The sequence below is a fragment of the Pleuronectes platessa genome, chromosome 9 (genome assembly GCF_947347685.1).
Source record: "Pleuronectes platessa chromosome 9, fPlePla1.1, whole genome shotgun sequence".
Taxonomy (NCBI): Eukaryota; Metazoa; Chordata; class Actinopteri; order Pleuronectiformes; family Pleuronectidae; genus Pleuronectes; species Pleuronectes platessa.
Window position 1 is genome coordinate 2,988,561 of NC_070634.1, and position 10,357 is coordinate 2,998,917.

General features: G+C 40.4%; 1 long non-coding RNA gene across 1 annotated transcript; it reads left to right on the forward strand.

Annotated features, from left to right (window-relative positions):
- The first annotated feature begins 5,951 nt into the window (after positions 1–5,951).
- On the forward strand, positions 5,952–7,156 carry LOC128447694 (uncharacterized). Its single transcript, XR_008339657.1, has 4 exons — positions 5,952–6,149; positions 6,504–6,598; positions 6,714–6,832; positions 6,924–7,156. It is a non-coding gene; the product is annotated as an uncharacterized LOC128447694 (long non-coding RNA).
- Positions 7,157–10,357: the final 3,201 nt, after the last annotated feature.

The following is a 10,357-nucleotide window of genomic DNA, read 5'->3' on the forward strand; positions in this document are numbered from 1 at the left end:
GCGCAAAATGCACACTGAGGATTGCATGGTGGAGAAAGACAGGAAGCAACCCAGAAAAAGAAGGCGAAAGAAGGTCCAAAAGTTATTAGAGAACAAACTGCACACAAAAGAGTTAATTGAGAGCAAAATGCTTACAGATGACTCAATAGAGAGCTAACTGCTCATAGACTATACAATAGAGAGCAAACTGCACACAGAAGAGTTAACAAAGAGCAAACTGCTCATAGAAGAGTTTATAGAGCAAAATGCTCACAGAAGAGTTAACAGAGAGCAAACTGCACACAGAAGAGTTAATAGAGAGCAAGCTGCAAACAGAGGATTTGATTGAGAGCAACTGCACACAGAAGATTCAGGGGTGAGAAAGCTGCACACAGAAGATTGGATGGAGAGCAAGCTGCACACAGATGAGTTGTTAGAGGAGAAAGACAGGAAACTACCCCGAAAAAGAAGGCGATAGAAGATCCAAGAGTTAATAGAGAGCAAACTGCACACAGACAAGTTAATAGAGAGTAAAATGCTCATAGAAAATTCAATAGAGAGCAATCTGCACACAGTAGAGTTAACAGAGAGCAAAATGCTCACAGAAGATTCAATAGAGAGCAAACTGTTCACAGACAATACAATACAGAGCAATCTTCACACAGAAGAATTAATAGAGAGCAATCTTCACAGAGAAGAGTTAATGGAGAGCAAAATGCTCACAGAAGAGTTAAAAGACAGCAAGCTGCACACAGAGGATTTGATCGGGAGCACACTGCGCACAGAAGATTCAGGGGTGAGAAAGCTGCACACAGAAGAGGTAACAGCGAGCAAACTGCACAAAAAAATTTGATTGAGAGCAAACTACACACAGAAGATTGGATGGAGAGCAAGCTGAACACAAAATATTTGATTGAGAGCAAACTACACAAAGAAGATTGGATGGCGAGCAAGCTGCACACAGAGGTTTGGATGGAGGAGAAAGACAGGAAGCAACCCAGAAAAAGAAGAAGGCGAAAGAAGCTCCAAGAGTTAATAGAGGGCAAACTGCACACAGACGAGTTAATTGAGACCAAAATGCTCACAGACGATTCAATAGAGAGCAAACTGCTCATAGACAATACTATAGAGAGCAAACTGCTCATAGACAATACAACAGAGAGCAAGCTGCACACAGAGGATCGGATGGAGGAGAAAGACAGGAACCAACCCAGAAAAAGAAGAAGGCGAAAGAAGATCCAAGGAGCAGATCTTCCCCTGACAAAACCCTGATTTATAATGCAGAGAAAACCAACAAACTACTAGGGCTTTTTCTTTTATCACATCATATTTTTTAAGAACATGTGCAACAATGATCTGTCTCTACAAACAGAAAATAAGTATTTTACTACAGTCAGCTCCCCTCCTCTATAAGCGCTTTTGTCTTTCGACCAACAGTTATTCTTTTCTTATGAGCAAGTTCTTACTGTATCGCTTATATTATTTATGACACACAGGTCTACATCTCCTCTAAACCGACCGCTGCCATCCCTCCTACCTCCCTCATCACCTGCCTTGATGACATCCGGAGCTGGATGAGCAGGAACTTCCTAAAGCTAAACGGCAATAAAACTGAGGCCCTGCTCATCGGCTCAAAAATCCATCATCACCAAATCCCAACACACCCCAGCTCCACCCATCATCGTCGACGGATTCCCTGTACCCTTCTCCCCCCAAGGCAAGAGCCTCTGCGTCATTCTGGACAGCACCCTTTCATTTGTACCCCATATTCAAAACATCACCCGGACTGCATTCTTCCACCTCCGCAACATCTCCAGACTCCGCCCATCACTGACCCAGTCCAGCACCGAAATCCTGCTCCACTCATTTGTCACATCCCGCATCGACTACTGCAATGCCCTCCTCACCGGACTCCCCACCAAACTCATCAACAGACTGCAAATCATTCAGAACTCTGCCGCCCGGATCATCACCTGTGCCAAATCATCGGATCACATCACTCCTGTACTCATCCAACTTCACTGGCTCCCTGTACAATACCGCATCGACTACAAAAAACCTTCTCCTCACCTATAAAGCTCTCCAGAATCTAGCCCCCACTTACCTCTACCACCTCCTTCAGGAATACACTCCCTCCCGTTACCTCCGCTCATCCTCTTCTGGACTGGTAACCATCCCCACGTCACGCCTCAGTACCATGGGTGCCCAAGCCTTCAGCTGCTCAGCACCCAGGCTCTGGAACTCCCTCCCCCCACACATAAGACAATCAGACTCCATCACATCATTCAAGTCTCAACTCAAAACTCACCTGTTCAAACTGGCATACTCTTTATAACTGGACCCTGTGCACTTCACTTGTTTTATGTTGATGTTCTGTTTTAATGTTGTTTATATCTTTCATGTTTTTATCTTTTATCCTGTACTATTGTATTGTAAGGTGACCTTGGGTGACTTGAAAGGCGCCTCCAAATAAAATGTATTATTATTATTATTATTATATTATTGTAGCCTATTCATAATAACTGAATTCTGCGGTTTTCAAAAACAAATTCATGTTTTTCATCATGATCAAAGCAGTATGCTGACTCTCATCTTTGATAACCTGTGCAGTTATGTCTATTGTCCACACTTGATGCCAATTTTTGTGATGCTTGTATGTTGGAAGATGGGAAAGTTTTGGAAGGACATGTTTTAATTGCATTCTTTTTCTAAGTCCTTTTTCACAGGAACTGCATTACGATGGGAGCTTTATGTGAATAAATGCGTGTGAGTGGGTGTGAATTGAGTGAAAGCTCAACTTAGAAACACAAACTACAGGAAACTGCCATCAAATCAGTTGGGAAGAGAGAGATGAGGAATAAAGTTGAGATAGTGAGGAGGAAAAGAGCAGAGTCAGAGATGTTGAACTCACAGCACAATGGGGAGAGGGACAGAGAGATTAGTGGATGATGGCAGGTGGTGGAAACACTCATGCAGCTTTGTCAGAACCTGGCCGCTGTTTTCTGTTGCATATAAATAGCTGTTTATATTTGTTTCATATATTCTGTTTGCCTGTTGTTGTTAGCCGCAGGGTAGTTGGGTAGCACTGGCCTTAGCTCTTAAGATTGTGTGTGTGTGTGTGTGTGTGTGTGTGTTTATATATACATTTGTTTCCAGTCCTTATGAGAACCAATTTAATTTTCTTACCTCAGACGAGTTCACATGATTCATCTTGGCCTGTCATTACCTGCCTCAAGGGTGGTAGAGGTTTTTGACTTGGGTTAAGATGACGTCTACCATGGTAGACACAAAAGTCTGGTGTGAATCTGGCAGACCTAGTTGAAAGAAACAAACAGGGAATGGGATACAAACCCTATTAGAAAAGTATCATTACATGACTCTTGAGTTTTTTATACTGTCTTCAATAACAGTGGTATAGTCTCACCCAGGGGGCTTTATCTAACTGTTTTAGATTTAGATGTTTATGGGTGAGGTTATGTATATGGGATGCAATATATTGCAGTTATAAGTAGAATGTAAAGAGACAGTTGTGAGTAACTTTCCCAGTTTCTCGCTCGATTCATCACCCTCATCCTCATTATACATTATGTGAAAATGAATCAGTTGTTTTTTAACAAGCAGGCTCTGTCAGCACAGGAGAGACTGTTCATGTTTCAGTCTCTTTGGAAAAGGAGACAGTGAATGTAGGCAGAGAAACAGAGAGAGCTGTTATAGTTAAGTGGTGTACTTGACATTACAGAAAAAGTAGTACTTTACAGAGCTGAGAGCCTTTTATTTTCAGCATCTCATTGTGCTCCAGTAATGACAGGAACGGATGGGTGCAATCAGCATGTCACTCGTCAGGAGGGTGACAGAAGAGCATATGTGTCAATAGAGGGAGAGAGAGAGGAAATAGGAGGGAGGGCAGAAGAGAAAAACAGGTTCTACAGTTTGTCACCAATTTCTATGAATCCAACTTGTTCCTGCTTTTTTGCTGTTGATTGATTTCTCTCTATTTAAATGTGTTGCTTCTAAGTAAATGCAGTCACATAAAAGCTTAACTTGGGAATCTGCTTCAGTAAGTTAGATGTTTTCAGGTTGAAGGAATGTTTGCTCAAAGTTTTTAGATAATTAACATAACATTTCTACCAGCATATCCTAAAAGTTAAGGTTTACTGACTCACCTTTTCCACCAATTAAATAAATCAACCATGTCTAGCAGCATGGTTCTCCTTCATCTATAACTTACATACACCATTCATTGTGACCTGCTGCAATAAAATGTGCATAATAAACTTTCAAAAACTGTTAAATTAGTGACCGCAATCTGTAATCGATTTGTATCGCCTTTGGACAAGCAGGACTGCCTCTTTGGACTTGCTTGTGTGTGAGTGTAAAATACTAATTTATCAAATTGAATTAAAGGTAATATGTATATATTTTTTTCCAGCTGTATGAAGAATCTTTGACTGAAACCAATCAAGAGGTATTTATCACACTTATATGCATGATACAATATGCTTGGATATAACATTTCACATACATGTGTAAAAGATTGTACACCGTTTGTTTTGCAATACAACATTTGATTATTACTTTTTTGCTGGTGAAAAAAATGATTTGCTGCAGTTTTGATTGTCAGTGATGATCCAAACCTGTAGCTCCAACCTGAATTTGAAATTAAAGCACCAGATGATAAAGATATACTGATCACTCAACGTTTAATTAAGCTAAGATGACACATTATTTGTAAATACTTTTAAACACCATAGTAACCATTTATGTGAAATTGATTGCGTTGACAGTTATCAATCTATCTTTTTCTTGTAATGTTGTAACAGTGAAAAAAGGTTTAGTTGGAAAATTATTTTGATATCAGAAATGTCTATAAATTAAATTTGAACTTAATTTGTACAAAACCAACAAAAAAAAGTATTAATAATAATTAATTATTAGATCTATTAGTGATGTAGGCTACTTTTTTTTTCTTATGACCTTAGGTTTTCACATATGGGATGGCAGTGTAAGATCTGCAAGTCTTGGCACTGCATGAAAAGAAGAATTTGTGCCAGTAAATGTCGTAGGAAATTCTTGGAGATATTTCTGTTAACAGTGTCTTGCTGTTTTACAAGCCTGAGAATGTTGGGAGGTGACCCCCCTTCTCCTAAGCCTAGGGGAGGCTTTCACAGGCAAATGCCAATGCTCTGCGCTTTACAAATGCAAATCAGGATAGTTTCCCTCGGAGTAGATAACACCCTTTTCTAAACTATCTTGAGTAAGTACACCAGGCTTAAAATAAATATAAAACCTGAAATTGTAAATTGATCTTAAGTAAGTAAGTGTGCTATAATTAATTACGTTGTATACCACGAGCAAAATCAATGCTATGAAAAAAAAATTTAAACAATGCACATTATTTCAGCATTTTATTATTATCCAAAAGACAATCCTAAATCTCAACCACTGTACAGAGTGGCATGATTACAATCCCTTTTTCAATTGTGCTGGTTAAATGTACAGTGGATGTGTTAACCACACATCTACCAGCAATCCGCTCAACAGGCAGAAATGATGTTGGATATGATGTGTCTTTCCTGTAAGCTCCAAACTTCTACTGGCTTTCCATAAAGATATCTGTCCTCCCAAAATACTGGAAATTCCCTCATAATTTGAACTTCTTATTAAACTTTCTCAGTATTCCATTAAAACACTAAACAATTTTATCCAAGCGACTTACAATATGTGCATTCAACTATGAGAATACAAACACAGAACAGCAAAAATCAGGTAAATACAATAACTTACAACCAGAAAGAATAAACCGGTCCTCAGTCACATACTCATCCCATATAAAAAATTTAATTTAAAAGCTGTTTTGACCGCTGCTTTAAGATGAAAAGGACAGTTGTGAAGCTTTACTCTGAAGAAGTGACGTCAGTCGTTTGCGTCATCACCTGATAGGATTGTCCAATCACAGCCTCGTGAATGCAGAGTCTGTCTGCTGCAGACATGAGAGGATCGTGCTAAGTTTGTTCCGTACGAGTGACTCTGTTTTCGGGATAAATAACTTGCTGAAGTCGACACAACACTGTTTCCCTGGAGGACAAGACGAGTGCGTGGGAAAGCAAAGCCGCGGGCCCGGTGTGGAGGAGTCGAGGCGGAGAAGACAGGCGCACAGTCCCTGAATTAAGGTGAGGCGAAGCTATTGCTAACTGCTAAGCTAACTCTCAGATTTGAAAAACGTGTGAACCACTGTGGGATTAGCGCGACAGTTGCTAAAAGTAGAATAAAGCATCGAGTGCTTTAGCGGAGCTAGTTCATGTTTAAATAGGTATGAACTAATTAAATCGAACAGTTTGTTCTCTGTAAGTTTTTTCTTAAACGTGACTTCTCGTTTTTTAATTTTTGTAAGAAGTTTCCGTCTCTTCACAGCTCTGGTGAAAATGGCCGGCGGAGCGAGGGAATGATTAAAGATGTGCTGTGCTGTTTAAACTACATCCTCCAGCTTTACTTTATCTGATCTTTTCATCGTTGTGTTTTCACAGCCTGATTCCCGCACACAATGATGCAGTCACTGCACATTACGCCGAGACTCGCTGAAAGTCCACATTTGCAGTGCGGGAAAACGACGCCATTGTACGTAAGTATCTGTTCAGGATTTTTTTAGGATTTTACTTTGGATCCTCCAAAGGTGATGCAGCGAGGCTATTTCCGTTTATTAATAATAAACTCATGTTACTCATATTGTTTTACAGCTGCCTATACTATGACTTACTAAGACCCACTATGAGCCGGTATGAAGGAGCTTCCAGTTCATCCATACGGACCTTGCATCAGCATTGAGGAGTTCAGGAGTCGGCAGAGAAGAAAGAGGGTAAGGTTAGATTCATTAAATCATTTTTCAGATACATGTGTAGGTGTATGTTGTCATTGAACTGTGCTAATTGTACTGATTGTGTTTACAGCTGATTGAAGCGGGACAGATGACATGGTTCCATCCTTCCACAGCCAGGAGCTCACCGACCTGTGTGCCACACTTCAAATAAGACTAGAGGCTACACTGGATCTCACAGCTACACACCACAGACGTCTACACACTGGGGCAGATACGGACAAAGAACATATGACCCAGAGGCTGCAAAGAGACATTTCAAGCTTCACCTGAATTTTTTCACTGGCTAGGCTAGTTGTGTTTGTACAATATTTGTGCTGTATGTAAATAAACATTTGACTCAACATATACCTCGTTCATGTTTTTTCTTCCCTGTACAATATGTTCACTTATAACATCAAGCATCACATGAATGAATGTATAGTCTTAATTAACTGCATTGCTTTTGGTAAAGGCTTACTAATAAATAATGATTTATTATATATATATATTACTAGTAACAACTATATATACATTTTTATTATTAATATTGTGTGGGAGGGGTTTAACCCACGTGTGTGCTGCAATGACCCAGGGTGACCAATGGCAACACTTCTACCAGCCAATCACGAGTGACTTTCAGTGTTGGTTTCCTCCAATGGGGAATCAAGAGAGGCTCAGCAGCGGCTTCGACCTGAGTCATATGCTAATTAGATAACACCTTCGCTCCGCTGCTCTCCCCCTTTGTTCTCCAGACCCCCTCTCCAAGGTACGTTTACTCCGCTTCCCTTAGGTTAATGTCGCGGAAGAACGCGGCGCTAACGTGCAGTAAATAGGCAATAACTTCCGGGGATCAGGTAACTTCCATAATATTTCCCATGACACTAATTCTGCTTTTCGCCTAGTGTGGTCTGCCACAAAGGGGAAGACCATGACAGCTGCCCTTGCACATTTAAAACACAGAGTGCCCTTTGCACCTGTTTGTTCAGATACCATGCAGCTGAAGGTCGAGAGCCAGGAATCAGATCTGCTTTTAAGTGTTTTGATTGCGATGCTTGTTGATGCATTGTTGACCAGGCCATCATAACTGACTTGGCAGAACAGTTGTGTAAATGACATCCCATTAGTACAGCATTTGGAGAAGGTGGTCCACTTGGTTCAGCTTTTAAGAGAAGAAGGTATTTTAAGGAGCATTTCCAGTGTGTTGATCCTGTTTAATATATTCTTGATTCTCAAAGGAAGAAGACCTTTCAATATGTGCCTGTTCTCAAGACTTTGCAGGAAGTTTTGAAGAATAAAGACATTGCAGAGGGAATTTTATCCCGACATTCAAACAGTACTGAATATATTAGGTCAATTTTTTATGGCAAATCTTTCAAACAAAACTAGAAAATTCCTCCTGACGAGAAATTTTGAATGGGTGCCTTCTGCGTCCGGGTCGAAAAGAGACTTTTAGTTTTTTTGGGAAGAGAGACAGACTGGCTGCTTTAAGAGAGAGAGAGAAAATGTACCAGTTTCAGAGAGAAAGAGAGAGACTGGATGGTTTAAAAGAGCGACCCAGAGAGATAGAGAGACTGTTTTAAGAGAGACAGAGATTATGTGACAGGATTTTGTAGGCGATTGCTCAGACTTCATTTTCTCACCGACCACTAGGTGGTGCAATCACTGCATATGCACTAATATATCTGTTCAGGTCTGGAATCTGATGAAGTGTTCAATTTGGGACCGATTGCACAAAGTTCATTTTCAGACCGACCACTAGGTGGCGCTCTCACTATCCCTGCATACACATTAATATATTTGTTCAAAAGTAATTTTTGGTTGCTATTGGTTTTGAACTCACAACCAGTGGATCATTGAGTCAGCAGCTCAACCCACTGATCCAATTGAATTGACCTTAAACATCAATGACAATTGTATATTTAAAGAGTTTAAAGTTCCCCTTCTGAAAGACACAGAAAATGACAATGTTAAAGTTCTGCCCTCAGTTGGACTTGAACCCTCAACCTCTGAGTTACTAACTCTCTTCTGTGGGAGCAATTTATGTTTTATTTTTCAGTTTTTATCTTTTCAGAAAAATCTTCAGAATTAACATGGGGCTCCAATGGGAGAAGGATCTAGAAATAATTCCTCGATTTTTCGATGCAGATATAAGCAAAGGTCCGAGAGATTTGAGTGTGACATGTCTGCGAAGGAAACAATCTCACCACCTAAAATATCTAAAACTCATGTCTGAGGACCTCCGTTTGGGGATTTGAGAGCAGTTTTAGTGCACCCGGGGTACCTGAAAAATATAATCTATAACTCCTGTCCGTGAAATGAAAACACAGTGAGAATCAGAAGGTTTGGACGAACAAGTACATATCTATATTATTGTTTAAAGTAAAAAAATTAGGCCGTGAGCAGTTTAGAAACGTACTTCTCATTTAATAAATCTCCTCCGAAGATTAACAAAGGTTTCTATTGAGCAGACATTTTTTCACACTATAACACTGTCATCAAACAAATACTTGTTACTCAAAACTATAAGTCCTATCTGGAAAATGAAAACATTTTGAGAATCACAAGGCTTGACACTACAACCAGATATATTAATATATTTTTGTTCAAAAGTAATTTTTGGCTTCTGTTGGTTTTGAAGTCACGATCACTGAGTCAGCGGCAGACCCACTAATCCAGTCACATTGACTTTAGATGTCATTGACAGTTGATTATTTAAAGAATTCAACAGTTCCCCCCTGAAAGGCAATGAAAAAATTCAATGTTTGTGTCTTACCCACACTTGGACTTCAAAACGCCATTTTGGGTTACTGTCCCTCTGCTCTACTGACTGAATTACCTGCAGTGCTGATTACCACCTGTGAAGTCTAAAAATAGAGATCACTGTCCCCTTTGGCCCCCCTCCCTCTGCGTGTGTGAGTCACTAATTATGACAAGTGCGACGTGAGAGAGGCAGACATCACAGCTCGGGAGAACGTCCTGAACAAAATGCTCTAATTCAAAATCTATAACTCCTATCCGTGAAATGAAGACACCGTCAGAATCACAAGGTTTGGACGTACAAGTACATATCTATATTATTGTTTAGAGCCCAAAAATGGGGCCATGCGAGCAGTTTAGAAACGTACTTCTCATTTCATAAATCTCCTCCGAAGATTAACAAAGGTTTCTATTGAGCAGATTTATTTCCACACTCTAGCACCGCCATCAAACAAATACTTGTTACTCAAAAACCATAAGTCCTATCTGGAAAATGAAAACATTTTGAGAATCACAAGGCTTGACACTACAACCGGATACAGAAAATACACTGATGAGACTGAAATTAACAAACTAAAATGACAGGACGTCACAGTACCCCCCCCCTCAAGGACCGAGTTCCAGATGGTCCATAACCGAGACGGGTGGGAGGAGGGGGGAACCGAAGGAGGGAATCCGGCAGGTGCCCAGGGTCTCAGGCTGACAGCTCCGTGGCCGCTCCGGGGCTGAGCACAGAGGCCCGGGAGGACGGTGCCGTGGCCACTCAAG